At 36.4% G+C, this 12922-nt stretch overlaps 1 long non-coding RNA gene across 1 annotated transcript; it reads left to right on the forward strand.

Moving 5' to 3' along the window:
- Window positions 1-9702: 9702 nt before the first annotated feature.
- On the forward strand, window positions 9703-11996 carry LOC138922177 (uncharacterized). The gene is made up of 2 exons (XR_011435256.1): window positions 9703-10495; window positions 10840-11996. It is a non-coding gene; the product is annotated as an uncharacterized lncRNA (long non-coding RNA).
- The last annotated feature ends 926 nt before the right edge of the window (window positions 11997-12922 follow it).

Consider the following 12922-nt stretch of genomic DNA (forward strand, 5'->3'; position numbering starts at 1 on the left):
ATTAGGCTTTCATTGCCTCCTGTAGCTCCTGACAGACGTTCTGGACTCTAGGCTACTGGGAACACTATTAGACATCACTTTGCTTTCATCTCAGTGGGGATTCAGATGAACAGCCCCGGGTGGAGATGGACCTCTCTACAGAAAAGTGCAGAGCAATCTGTTCTTGCAGCAATTTGTGTTTTTCAGATGGTTTCGTTTTTACTCTTTTGGGAGAAATATAGTTGCTTAGAAGAATCTTCAATATCCCTTCTTCTTGAAATTCTTGGAATGCAGTGTTTCCCAAACTTAGTCCTATAACTGAAATATGATCAGAGGATTTCAGATTCTTGAATGTTGCTTTGTGTTGTCTTTCTACTAAATTGTCATAATTGAGTGTTTTCCCTTGCTTCCTTAATCAGAGAAATGAAGAAAGTTAATTTTGTTTAAACAAGTGGAAATATTTGTGGAGGTAAGGATAGAGTCATAGTTTAACATTTTTCTCCCAGTGATATTTAAAATCTGGTAACATATACCTCAATGAGATGAATGTACAGGAATGAAATGGTGACGGTGGCAGGGAACAAAAGCCTGTACCATATAAAGAATTCCAACCAATCATCTAAAAGTATCTCTGCAAGGAAATATCAGCTTTAACACTGCAAACTACCTAATGTGGAAAATGGTACATTTCAAATATGGTTTAAATGAAGTCTCACCCTAACAAAATGGCCTTTTTAAGGACCATGACTAGGTCAGAATGCTGCAGATGCCTTGTGCCACTTTCTTGGTAATCTCAGCATTCTCCTCGTCTCCATTTTCTCCAAAGACTCCACTAAAATCTTTTTTCCCATTCCTCCACATGACATCACAAAGGGAAAATAATGAGGAATTATGGAGCCCTGGTAATCATGTGAAATGAAGTGTGAAGCAATAGGTTCTTCCTCCTGAGGTCATGATCTGGTCCTCTTTGCAGCAGAATTATACTGTAAGTTTTTGTTTCTTTGTTTTGGTGAGGAAGATTGTCCCTGAGCTAACATCAGTGCCAGTCTTCCTCTATTTTCGATATGGGACCGCACCACAGCGTGGTGTGATGAGTAGTGTGTAGGTTCACACCTGGGATTCAAAGCCATGAACCCAGGACCTCAGAAGCAGAGCACATGAACTTAACCACTACACCACCTGGCAGGCCCCCTCAATAAATTGTAAAGATGTAAAATGCTGGACTGATTAATTGGGTCATCTCTGTTTATCTCCACTGTGTCTTATCTTTTTTACCATCTGCAAGTCACTAATATTTCACTCTTAGAATCCTTAGTCTCCTTGAATCATATTAATTTTCTGACAACTGAATGAAAAACGGTCTAAAACTCAATGCCTTCATTTAAAAAAAAAAAAAGTATGAATAGTTTAATTCAGAGACAGTCCCTGGAAACCCTGACACAAGAGTGAGATTGTGATTAGGGGAAGGGAGAGTATCTTCAATAAAGTTATATGACTAATTGGTTTACCACTGGGTGCAACAAAAATTTAAGGACACAGGGAACTTGAAAAGCCTCTATAGAACACACTCTTCAGTTATGTCACCCAAAGAAGCCAGAGTGTTTATTCACCTACTCTTATCAGTCATGGCTGAGTAGTGTGGTGTTAACTTCACAGCTTGCCACTTGTATGGATAAATTGGATTCCAGCTGCTAGAAAAAAGCCTTCAAGCAAAGGGATGCAGCTGCCACCAGTTGGAATTCCAGTCAATGTACCCAGAAGTAATCAGGACAAAAGGAATATGTACTAGGCACTGACAGAATCTATTATATGTCCTTAATATAGATTGACCCTTAATATATCTGTCTTAAAATTTCTGAACATACACACTGCCTTCAAAGTATATAGATAACTGTGTTGCATCAGATAAAATATTGACATGAAAACACAAAATCTGTGTTCAAGCCTTATAATAATAACACATAACAAAAGTTATATAATCCTTTCAACTATACAATGTCCCCAGCTTCTCTATTCAATAAGGGTGGCTTTCTTGTCTTGCTCATTGCCAGGATGAAAATATATGGAGAAACCTCTATAAGTTGAAAGAAAATAGGAATATAAAATGGGTTATCTCTATTAAACAGTTTTAAAAAGAACAAGCAAAATACCCACTAAATTAAAGGAAAGCAAATTAGTGTGCAATGATTTAAATTAGATTTTAGAAAGTCCATAGTGAAGCTAGTAAAGGATGGTCATTAGAATTATTTGCCAAATTATAAATGCTTTTTAAGTAAGATATCAGATGCAACTGATAAATTATGTTTCCATTGATCTACAGATGCATTGATGTCTGGATTCACCTTTAGATGTAAAGAATCAATAAAGATAAACTCAGCATGTTGCTAAAATTGATATCTCCAATTTGCATCACAGCATGCAACAGTCATGATAATTAAGCCAAATGATACTATCATTTATGATTGTTTCTTGTCAGAAACTGTGGTAGTTCCCCCCTTGAGAGGGGAGTAGGGGTATGTGAATTAAACTTAGTGCTAGAATTATTTCCCTTTTAGGCAGAATTCATCAAAACCAATAGTGTGGTTCAAAATGACTACTAATAAAAGTAGGAAGAAAGATGATTATCCATGTAGCTCAATTTAGTGGGACTGGACTCATAGGGAAAACAACCATGTAGTGAATTAGATCAAATAAAAGACATAGAATGGCCCACATATGTTCTATTAAGAAGAGGAAAACAAAACAAAAAAAATATTTACATTACAGTAATTTCGGATATTTATAACACATTAGCTTTTTTTCTAATTGAAAATATCATTTTGTTACAAGATTGATACATACACATATTAAAAGCTTAAAAGAAAGAAAGAAATCCTCCCATTTCTGAATCTAGCCCAAATTCCAGAGGGCAGTCCACAGTTTCTTGTGCAATTACTTAAATGGTGGAATTGCTGGCTTGAAAAGTATATAAGTTTAAATTTTAGATTGCCATGCAAAGACTTTTTATTGATTAACGCTTTTTGTAAGCGATGTCTTTAGTTTTCTACACTCTTGCTAGTGTTATGTTCAACATTACTGATTTTTCTTATTCAGTAGGTGAAAAAAGAAACCTGTGCCTTAATTTTTATTTCTCCAGTGGTAAATGATGTTAAATATCTAGTTTTTAAAATCCCCATTTTATTTCTTGGTTTTGAATCATCTGTTCATATTTTTATTCATTTATATATTATATCCTTTCACTTTTATTCATTTGTGGAAAACCTTTAGTACTGACCCACTAGAAGAAAGAAAGATTAGTATTCTCTGTGCTTCACATACTGGGTCTAGGCCATTGAAACTCATTCCTTCCACATAGTGTTTTATTGTTTTTAGTAGATTTACATAAAAAGTGTTATTAATATGTGACCTTTTCATCCTTATCACGTATCTGTAAAGTAATCAGAACTTATTGACACTATCATCTCAATTTTAGAGTTGAAGAAACGGAAGCCCTAGAATGGTCAATGACTTCATGAAGACCATGACAGAAATGAAACTCCTCTTCTGGCTTCTTGTGATTTTTTTCCAACTACACTCATCGTTATTTCTATTTCACTAACAAGAGTATTATTATATTCATTATCATGCACTAGAATTTTTTTCTATTAAGTTTTCTTTATGGAGTGCATCCTAATTAATGGAAAAACAGGGCAACTCCCTGGAAATTCTTGCCAAAATCTATTAAACTAGTTTAACATTTCAATATCCCCAGCATTGGCAATAGAATTTAATAAAAAATGAACCAGATGTTTCCCAGACTGCTTCAAGCTCGCTACCAAAGTCAATGTCCATATTATTTCAGCTTTCCGAAATGGCCCTAAATAATTTGTGCTAACTATTGCCAAATTATTATCCATCTTGTAAGTTTGGGTTCTTTCCTTCCTCGTCAATGAAAACTTTCATGGGCTTCTCATCAAACTAAGGTCAAAGTTGTTCTCATCCTCTGAGTTTCCATGAATTTTACAATATTCTTTTATAAGACAATGAGCTGATTTACTTAAATATCTGTCATAATCTTTCAAATAATATTCATAAAAATATACTCACTTCCTATTAATATACAGTTTGACAACAGAATGTAATGACATAAATTCATGCAGTTAGTTGGTGTTGCCCAACAGGTATCAATAATTATTAGCAAGCTGTGAGTTGAAGAAATTCAGGGGCACTCTTTATGTGCTAAAAAATAATGATTTAAAATTTAAAAATTGAAAGAAGAAGGGAGAAACAAATGGAAACAGAACAGACTATTGAAAATGTATCATCTAGACCAGGTTAAGATTTGGAACAGTCCAAAGCCAAATCTTTCCTAGTATTTCCAGATTTTTACTGTTTTGCCATTCACACAAGGCTCAAGATTTATTTCTTATCAGGGTGACAGAGAATGGTAGATCAGGAGGAAAAATCTATGGAAAGCCAAATAGTGAACTTGTTAATCAGCAAAGAAGACAGGTACTAGTACCAATTGAGGGAAGAGAACTCTCCATTGGCAGGAGCACAAACAGCTATGAGAATCTAGGAGGTGGAAGTGAGTTTTAAAAAAAAAAGATGTGATGGAAGTAAAATGGAGACTAAAAAGGCGAAAAGAGAAGTAAGAGGCAAACAGTCAGGGGAAACATTAAACTAACCTGGGTACGGAGGTCAAGAGATTGTCAAAGGGTGCGTACAAAGAAATGAACTTTCAGCTGGACTAGACCAGCAGCGCACGGCATAACTTGTACCCCTATGTCTTTTTTGGGGCCATCAGGAAGGATCTCGGTCCCAGAATAACCTAGGGTTTGCATGAACTCTTCTGGTATTTTTCTTTCACTCTTCCACATCATAGGTTGTGTCTTATATACTTGGCTGATTTGTAATAAGTGCATTCGGTAAATCATTTTATTTGTAAATATCTCCATATCTATGTATGTATCAGTTTCTCAAATTACACTTTTCATGTAACGGTTTTTCTAAAGATTATTTCATTTCACTTACTTATTTGAGCCAGTTTTCCAAAATTAAAACAAATGCACACATTTTCATTTCTTCCTAAATTAAATAATATTGGGTTTTGCATGAACGTTTAACATATTCACAAATAAAAGATTGCTAGTGTTTCATATTGCTATTTAGAAGGTTATTAAAATATGACAGATAAACAGAAAATATTCTGCAGATATAATCACTTAATAATTCAACGATTGCTTCAATTATGCTATCAAGTGTAGAAATATTGCCAGTTAACTTTAACAGACTGAATAATAAAGAAAATGGATTTAAAACTGTTTCAAACTATTTTTATTTAATAAAAAATCTATGCCTTGGGTTCACCCTTTTTAATCCTATTACTTTCCAATTCTTATGGTCCTTAAAAAGAGTATTGTAAGTGACTGAACAGAAACATTATATCTGATTTTGTGCTAGAAAATTGAAACAGCGTGTGATCGTGGCTAAGCAAGAGCTTTATGGCAGAAGCAAATAGTTATGTGATTACTGAAGTATAGCTGTCACTGGAAATAGAAACCTGCAAGGATCCGATCATAAAAGTAGCAATTTCAGATTCACTAGTGTTTAAAATTAAAGTTTAGTAATTCACTGTGAATACATCTTCTTAATGGCTTTAGGAAAGTTTCTTTCTTTCATTTGGCATTTTCACTTTTTTTCTTAATGTCCTGCCTTTCAAAATGAAAACGTACTTACTGAAGATCAGTAAGACAATTATTATAAAGATATGTGAATAAAACACTAAAATTTTTGAATTATGCAACAATGGTTAGTCAATTGTTATTTATTGCTGACGCACTATTTTTAATTCACCAAGGGGTGAAACTTGTTATGTTAGGTGCACCAATTTAACCAACAGTTTTTCTTTTTCCTCTTCTGGAGTATAATTAGCTGATGGATAAGCCTAATTAGATATGTCACAAAACTTAAAGTAAAAGTGTTTGGTGAAGAAAATAATGGCTATTTAAATAGTTTTACATACATATATAACACATTATACGGTCTTACGAAATGGAGATGAGAAGAGGATTTAAGAAAGTGGACACTAGCTAAAGGGAAAATTTGGGGAAAAGAAGTCTTTGGTTTTTTTATGATTTTGTTTGTTTAGCATGAAATACATTTGGACTAATGTATCGGTTGTGATGTGTGTCAAATATTACAGGACAGTAAAGAATTAGTCTGGAAAAAACTTTAGAGGAGCTGATAAAAAGGACTAGAGTTTGAGACAAATTAGTCAAAACACGAAAGGTATTGAATGAAAACAGAAGTAAAGAATTCAGACTGAGAAGATTTAAGAGAGAAGATAGACACTTTGGGACCTACAGCTATTTTGCCCGCATGATATTTTAAGTACTGGGGGAATATGGTTCCACGATGCCTTTGAAGTGAAGCACTTTTCTAGGCAACACCGGATACAAAAGCATAAGCCTCACATAGTAAGAGCATTCTAATATTACATATTTTCAAAGTTAAAGTTCCAAAATAATGTTTTTAAAAGTTAAAGATTTTATTAACAAGGATAAGAAACCTTTTGCAATTGATCCAAAGGCATTGAAATTCATGTGATTTTAGAGATAATACTGAAAATATATAAAATACATAGCATGTTTCATATATATTAAGGAAATGGGATTACAAGATAGTGATATATGTGCATGTACATTGTGACTAGTACAGATAAAAATCTACATATAAAGAACAGACAGCATAATTTATCATTATTTATTGTAAAAAATTATTGTTCAAATCTAACTGAAAAGGAATATTTTATGACTAGAAAATAGCTCATTTTGCTTGTGAGAGCACTAATTATTTTTTTTGAGAATTAGTTCAATATGAGACAAAATCAAGGGAAAAGGAAAAGACCAAAACCAAAATCTTCTTGAAAGAAAAATATTGAAAGTGTGAAAAATGATATTTAAAGATCTACAAATATAGTCCCCATATAGCTTTTCTGTAACAAGGAATTTATAACTTTACTCTTCTGCAGTGTGCGTTCCTGCCCTAACCCACTCACTCTTTCTAGACACACTGTGGGCTTACACACCCCCAGCTTCTGTTTATTTTGTTATTGCAGCACGGAGGGCTCTTCAAACACACTTCCCCATGCGTGTAAAAATCTTCACTGCTGGCCAAGACACCTTTTCCATTGCTAAGTATCCCACTATGTCTTTCTTGATTCTTTTATTTATGATTAATTAAACCTTATTTTTTTATTTCCATAGTTCTTTCCTTATTCTTCTAACAGAGCAAATTTTAAGACATTAATATATATTTGGTTGTTTACCTGTCATTCTTCTGAATTATATGTACCAAAAAGTTTGAAGAAAAAGTAGAAAGGAAAGAAAATCATTGAAATGAGATGGAAATATCAAGAAATCAAGTATCTTTTGGTAAGTACAATTCCACTCTTAGGATTTTATCCCAGACAAATAAATTATATATCTACAAAAAGACTCATATGTGAACACTCATAGCAGCTTTATTCAGATAGCTAAAAAAAACGGAAATGATCCAAATGTCCATCTACAGTAGTATGGACAATCAAATTGTGTTATTTCCATACAAGGGAATGAAACACCACTCAACAACAAAAGGGAGCAAACTTCTTACTCATACAAAAATTTGGATGAATATCACAGACATGACACCGAGTGAAAAAATCACAAAAGAAATGTGCATATGATATTAATCCTTTTGTGTGAAATTCTAAGACACAAATAACCTGTGGTAAAAATATTCCAAAAAAAGGTAGAGATAGATGACTAAGAATGGGTATGAGAGAACTTTCTGGAGTGATGGACATGTTCTATATATTGATAGTGTGTGGAGTGCAAAGGTGTATGTCCTCATCAGAACTTATTGAATTATACAGTTAAGATGGATTTAGTAAGAATGCATAAATATTCCTTTACAAAAAACTAAAATTATTGAATTTTATTTAGTATCTTTTTTTTCTGTAGTACAGGTTGGAAAATCTGAAAGTATTTTATGTCTATTCAGGGCATTAGATAATAAGTAAATACATAGAAAATAATAGGAACCAGAAAAGAGTTACAAATATGCAAAAAGATAAGACTGGAGTGTCTTCTGTCGTCTGGAATTAGAGCTTTCGGTAGAAACTTGTTCCACACCTATGCCTACACACACACACACACACACACATGTGGTGAGAGACAATTCTCCATGTGTTTTTGTCCATTTTCTGAGAAGAAGTATTGAAAGCATTTACTTGTCCCAGATAGCTTTCCAATAATATTTTTATAGAATTCAGTCTTGGGGGATAAACATAGTGTCTCCCTGGCTCCCTCCGAGGCAGAGGGCAGATGTGCTTCCTACTCCCCTTTACTCAGGGGAGTAAAGTCTCACTCCATGGCAAAGTTGGGGCAGATTTGCTAACAATTCCCTTATAATACTGGATGTTTCCTTAGGTCACATTTCCTCAGTTGTAACACAAAACGTACTGTGTGGATAGCATCTACCTCGACCCACCTCCAAAGCATCTCTGCTGGGCTTGAGGGCAAGAGGAACCATGGGGACATGAAGCTCCTGATGTCTGAAATGCCATGACCTGGAAGTCTTGTTTCTTCTGCCTGCATCTATAAACCCATGCAGGCTAGCTTCTCACTTTGCACATAAAGTAAAATTTCAGAACTCAGTTCTTGATAATACCCAATTGTTTTCTGGATGTTTTCTGAGGAGAGGGCTTAAAATTAAGGAAATAAGATATCCCTGACCATACTTAGCATGGAAATCTTGGTCTGTGAATATCACTCAACCCTAAGAGGAAACAAGGCTTCTTTAAGAATATAGTGCTGATGCAAGTGCAGCAAAACTAAGGAGATGCTAAAGAATTATGGTGGCAAATCTTAACCAAGTGATCACACTTATCATCGACTTCAGGACAAATCAATATCACTTGCCTCCTGATATAATGCACTGAGAAAGCCATATCACTTTAGCACTATTCTAGCCTAAACTGTACAACCTGAATCTAACCATGAGAAAATATCAATGAGGAATATCTTCTGATATAAATGATCTGTGCTCTTCAGAAATATAATGGTCACAAAAGACAAAGAAACTCTGATCAATCATTCCAGTTTATAAGAGACTAAAGAGACCTCACAAATAACTGTGAAATGTGACCTTTGTAGATAGAATATTTAACCATGAGACACCAAATGGCTATGTATCAGAATTACCCATTATGCGGTGGGAAGTCACAACTTGCCAAGTCATAATGTCTAGTGAGCCAGCAGCAGATGGAAATGATAGAACTGAGATTAAGCATGCATAGGACCAGAGGGTGTGAGTAAGCTGTATGAGCTGGTCGTCAAGACCTCCACACAACTGCACCCAGGGCTTGAACCTATTGCCATCTGGGGTGTTCCATTAGACAAAGAAGAAAAGCCTGAGCTGGGTTATAGATGCATCAGCTTGGTATGTGGGAGCAAGCTGAAACAGACAGCTCCTGCATCACAGCCACATTCAGGTATGGCTCACAACGACACTGGGGAGGGAAAATCTTCCCAATGGATGGAGCCAAGAGCAGTGCACCTGGTCATCCACTTTTTGTGGAAGAAGTGACCTGGGGTGAGAATTTATACACGTTCCTGGACTGTGGCAAATGGCCTAGCCTGGTCAAGGGGCTGGAAAGTAAAAGCCTGGAACGTTGGAGGAAAGAAGGTCTGGGATAGATCACGAGTATGAACACATATGAATGGGTACAAAGTATGAAAATTTTTGTATCACATGCTAATATCCAAAAAGTATTCACCACCACGGAAGTGCTAGACAACCAAGTAGACTAGAAGTTAGCAAATGTTTTTTGTAATGGGCCAGAGAATAAATATCTTAGGCTTTGAGAACCACATATGGTCACTGTCAGATGTTCTTATTTGTTTTTTTTCTGTTGTTTGTTTATTTACAGTCCTATGAAAACGTCAAAACCATCCCCTGCTCCAGTCTTTGCAAAAACAGGCTCAGCAGTAAATTTCGCCTGCGGGCAATAATCTTCTGACTCCTGTGGTAGACAAAATGACTCAGCTGAAATTAACTAACCTTTGTCATGAGCCATCCTAGAATGAGCACCAGGGGCAGATAAGTAGAGTAGCCACGGTGGCAGAAAGGGAGGCCATGCATAGCAGTGGCAGAGAAGGCCATCTCTCACGAGATACGGAAGAATGATTTTGGAAAGATCATATAAATGAAACTTAGTGGCCTTTACATTGGGTTGCTTAGGAGAAATCCTAATGGTCAAAGTATAATATATATTCTGTGTCTTAAAAATTGAATATCATTGTCTTTAACATGCAGTAGGTGGAAATTCTAATGTATTCTTTTAAATTTTAGCAACAATCGGATGTGCCTTTTTCTGCATATTTACCATAGTCACATTTCCTGCTTACTCATTGGCTTCCTGCAGCCTTCCAGGACCTTCTCTTAGATCGCATGCATCTGATCTTGGAGCATCTCCAGTCCATCACCTAAGGTTTGTGGTTCCCAAATCTTAGTGGTCACAGATGTGCTTATATGAAACTTATTTGACCTATTCATTTCCAGGCATTTATGAGTTAAGTGCAAAGGAGCTGCATCATTAACAAGATCTCTAGTGACTCAATGGATCAGATTTTCCTCCATGTTTTAAAGACACTAATACTGAAATTTTAGTGTTTCACTGTGCCCACTGTGATAAAGAACCTGTAACAACAGATTTGTTTAGATCAGATACCATCAATAGATGTTAACAGGATGATTACTTGGTTGCTGTCACTACAAGCTATTTTTAGTAGATTACCAGACTGATTTCTTTCTTTTTTTTTTTTTGTGAGGAAGATTAGCCCTGAGCTAACTGCTGCCAATCCTCTTCTTTTTGCTGAGGAAGACTGGCCCTGAACTAATATCCGTGCCCATCCTCCTCTACTTTATATGTGGGACGCCTACCACAGCATGGTGTGCCAAGTGGTGCTCTTCTGCAGCCGGGATCTGAACTGGCGAACCCCGGGCCGACGAAGTGGAATGTGCAAACTTAACGGCTGTACCACCGGGCCAGCCCCCAGACTGCTTACTTTAATTCTGATTTCCAGTCCTCTTGGACATGGTAATTTATCTCGTCATGAGGTTGCTTTATAGTGGTGAATGAATGAATAGTGAATTAATGAATGTAAATACTTTATTTTTAGTTTATTTATATATAGGTTATCAGTGACAGTTAATCCAATGTAATTTAGTGATATTAGAAGTCAGATATTTTTTATAGCAGCCGTGACTTAGAATTAAAAGAATAGGTTAAAAAAATGAAAATATACTGATTCTTGCATGCATGTTTATTCACATATTTTCTATTATTAACAATTTGAAAACATATATAGAAAAGCTTATATTTGGATCATTCCAGAACATTCAAGATACTGGCATCTATATGTTCTGTCTTCCTGGTTAGATATTTGAGAGTGAATGCAGTTAGAGAGAAATGCCTGAATCTCAAAGACACATTCAACTCAGGATGATCCAGCCATAGGAATATATAGCAAAAGTCATGCTTATGCTGAAGGAGTGAGTGTGTATTTATCTATGTGTATACACGTATATATGTGTATACACACGCATGCATTCACATATGCAGAGTTTGCCTAGCTATTTGCAAAACTAACTAGCTTTAAAAATCTCATGGTGTGTACAGTGTTTCAGAAGTAAATAACTCCTTGATTTGATGCTGAGTGGGACTCAGGATGAGGATGAAGGGTGGATACGTGCAGACCACAAGAACACTGCCCTGAGTCTCTCATTTGAGAGAGTCTTACATATCACAACACCGAAAACTTCTAAAAAGTCTGATGACAGACATGGCAAATGAGAATTAAGGGAGCAGGGCTCCTTAACAATGTCAGTGCCTGGGGCAAGAGTATAAAGGAGGGCTCATACCAGATGTTTCAATATGCAAAAGATATAAACTGAATTTACAAACTGCTAAATACAATATGTTCTATTCACCAATTTTGACAATTGTACCTTTATATTGACCGGAAAGTACACGTTGAATGTACAATTCTTGGACTCACTGGCATACCAAACTGAACATAATGGAACTCTAAGAGCTGTCCTCCACCCCTCAGCCCCCACTCTGGTCCATCCCACACCTTGAGAGGCCTTCCATACATGTGTGTGGGCACCCAAGCCTACACATCCATGCTCCATCCACACCCCTAAAAACAGTCATGATTTGGCCACCATATATATACCTGAGGATGTGGACTGGGATTGCATGATGCAATTCCTAGTAGCGGGACTTAGGCCTTAGATCAGAGCTTGGAGCACTTTGGGCAGGAGCCAGATGCCAGGTGTCTAGAACACGGACTAGAAGTGGCGGTGAAAGCTTGGGGTACTCGCCCCATGGAAGGTGTGTAGCTATAGCTATAACCGGGCTAGAGTGGAGTTCTCTTAAGCACAGGACTTAGGTCAGGGATCCTCTTGCTCAGGGCCACAGTGCTAATGTGTCCATAAACTTAAGCCTGTCACCTTGATGGACTTAACATTCCCCTCAGCTTGACTAGACGTCAGACAGGCTTCTTCCTGGCTAGGCCTCAGCCCCTTCTTTTCTTAGAGCATTTGCTTTAGAAAACTTGTAATTGCAAATTCTTTCTGTGCTCCTCTGAAATGTAAAAGTTCTCTCAGCCTCTTGTTTTATAACCCAAGAATGTGTTTCCTAAGGACCTGAGAGTCATCCCTTTGAAATGCAATCATCCAAGGAGATAGAGCCCCTCCCTCCCAGTCTCTGTGGGAGCCTAACTTCAATAAGTGACCATTAGCAAACACAGGTGGCATAATCACACTAATCAACCTGCCCCCTAACATGGTCAGTGCTTTTCCCTTAGCTCACCCCAGCGTTTAAAATTTCCTCTGCCTGTTGTTTCAGGGG

The sequence above is a fragment of the Equus caballus genome, unplaced genomic scaffold (genome assembly GCF_041296265.1).
Source record: "Equus caballus isolate H_3958 breed thoroughbred unplaced genomic scaffold, TB-T2T haplotype2-0000562, whole genome shotgun sequence".
NCBI classification, from domain to species: Eukaryota; Metazoa; Chordata; class Mammalia; order Perissodactyla; family Equidae; genus Equus; species Equus caballus.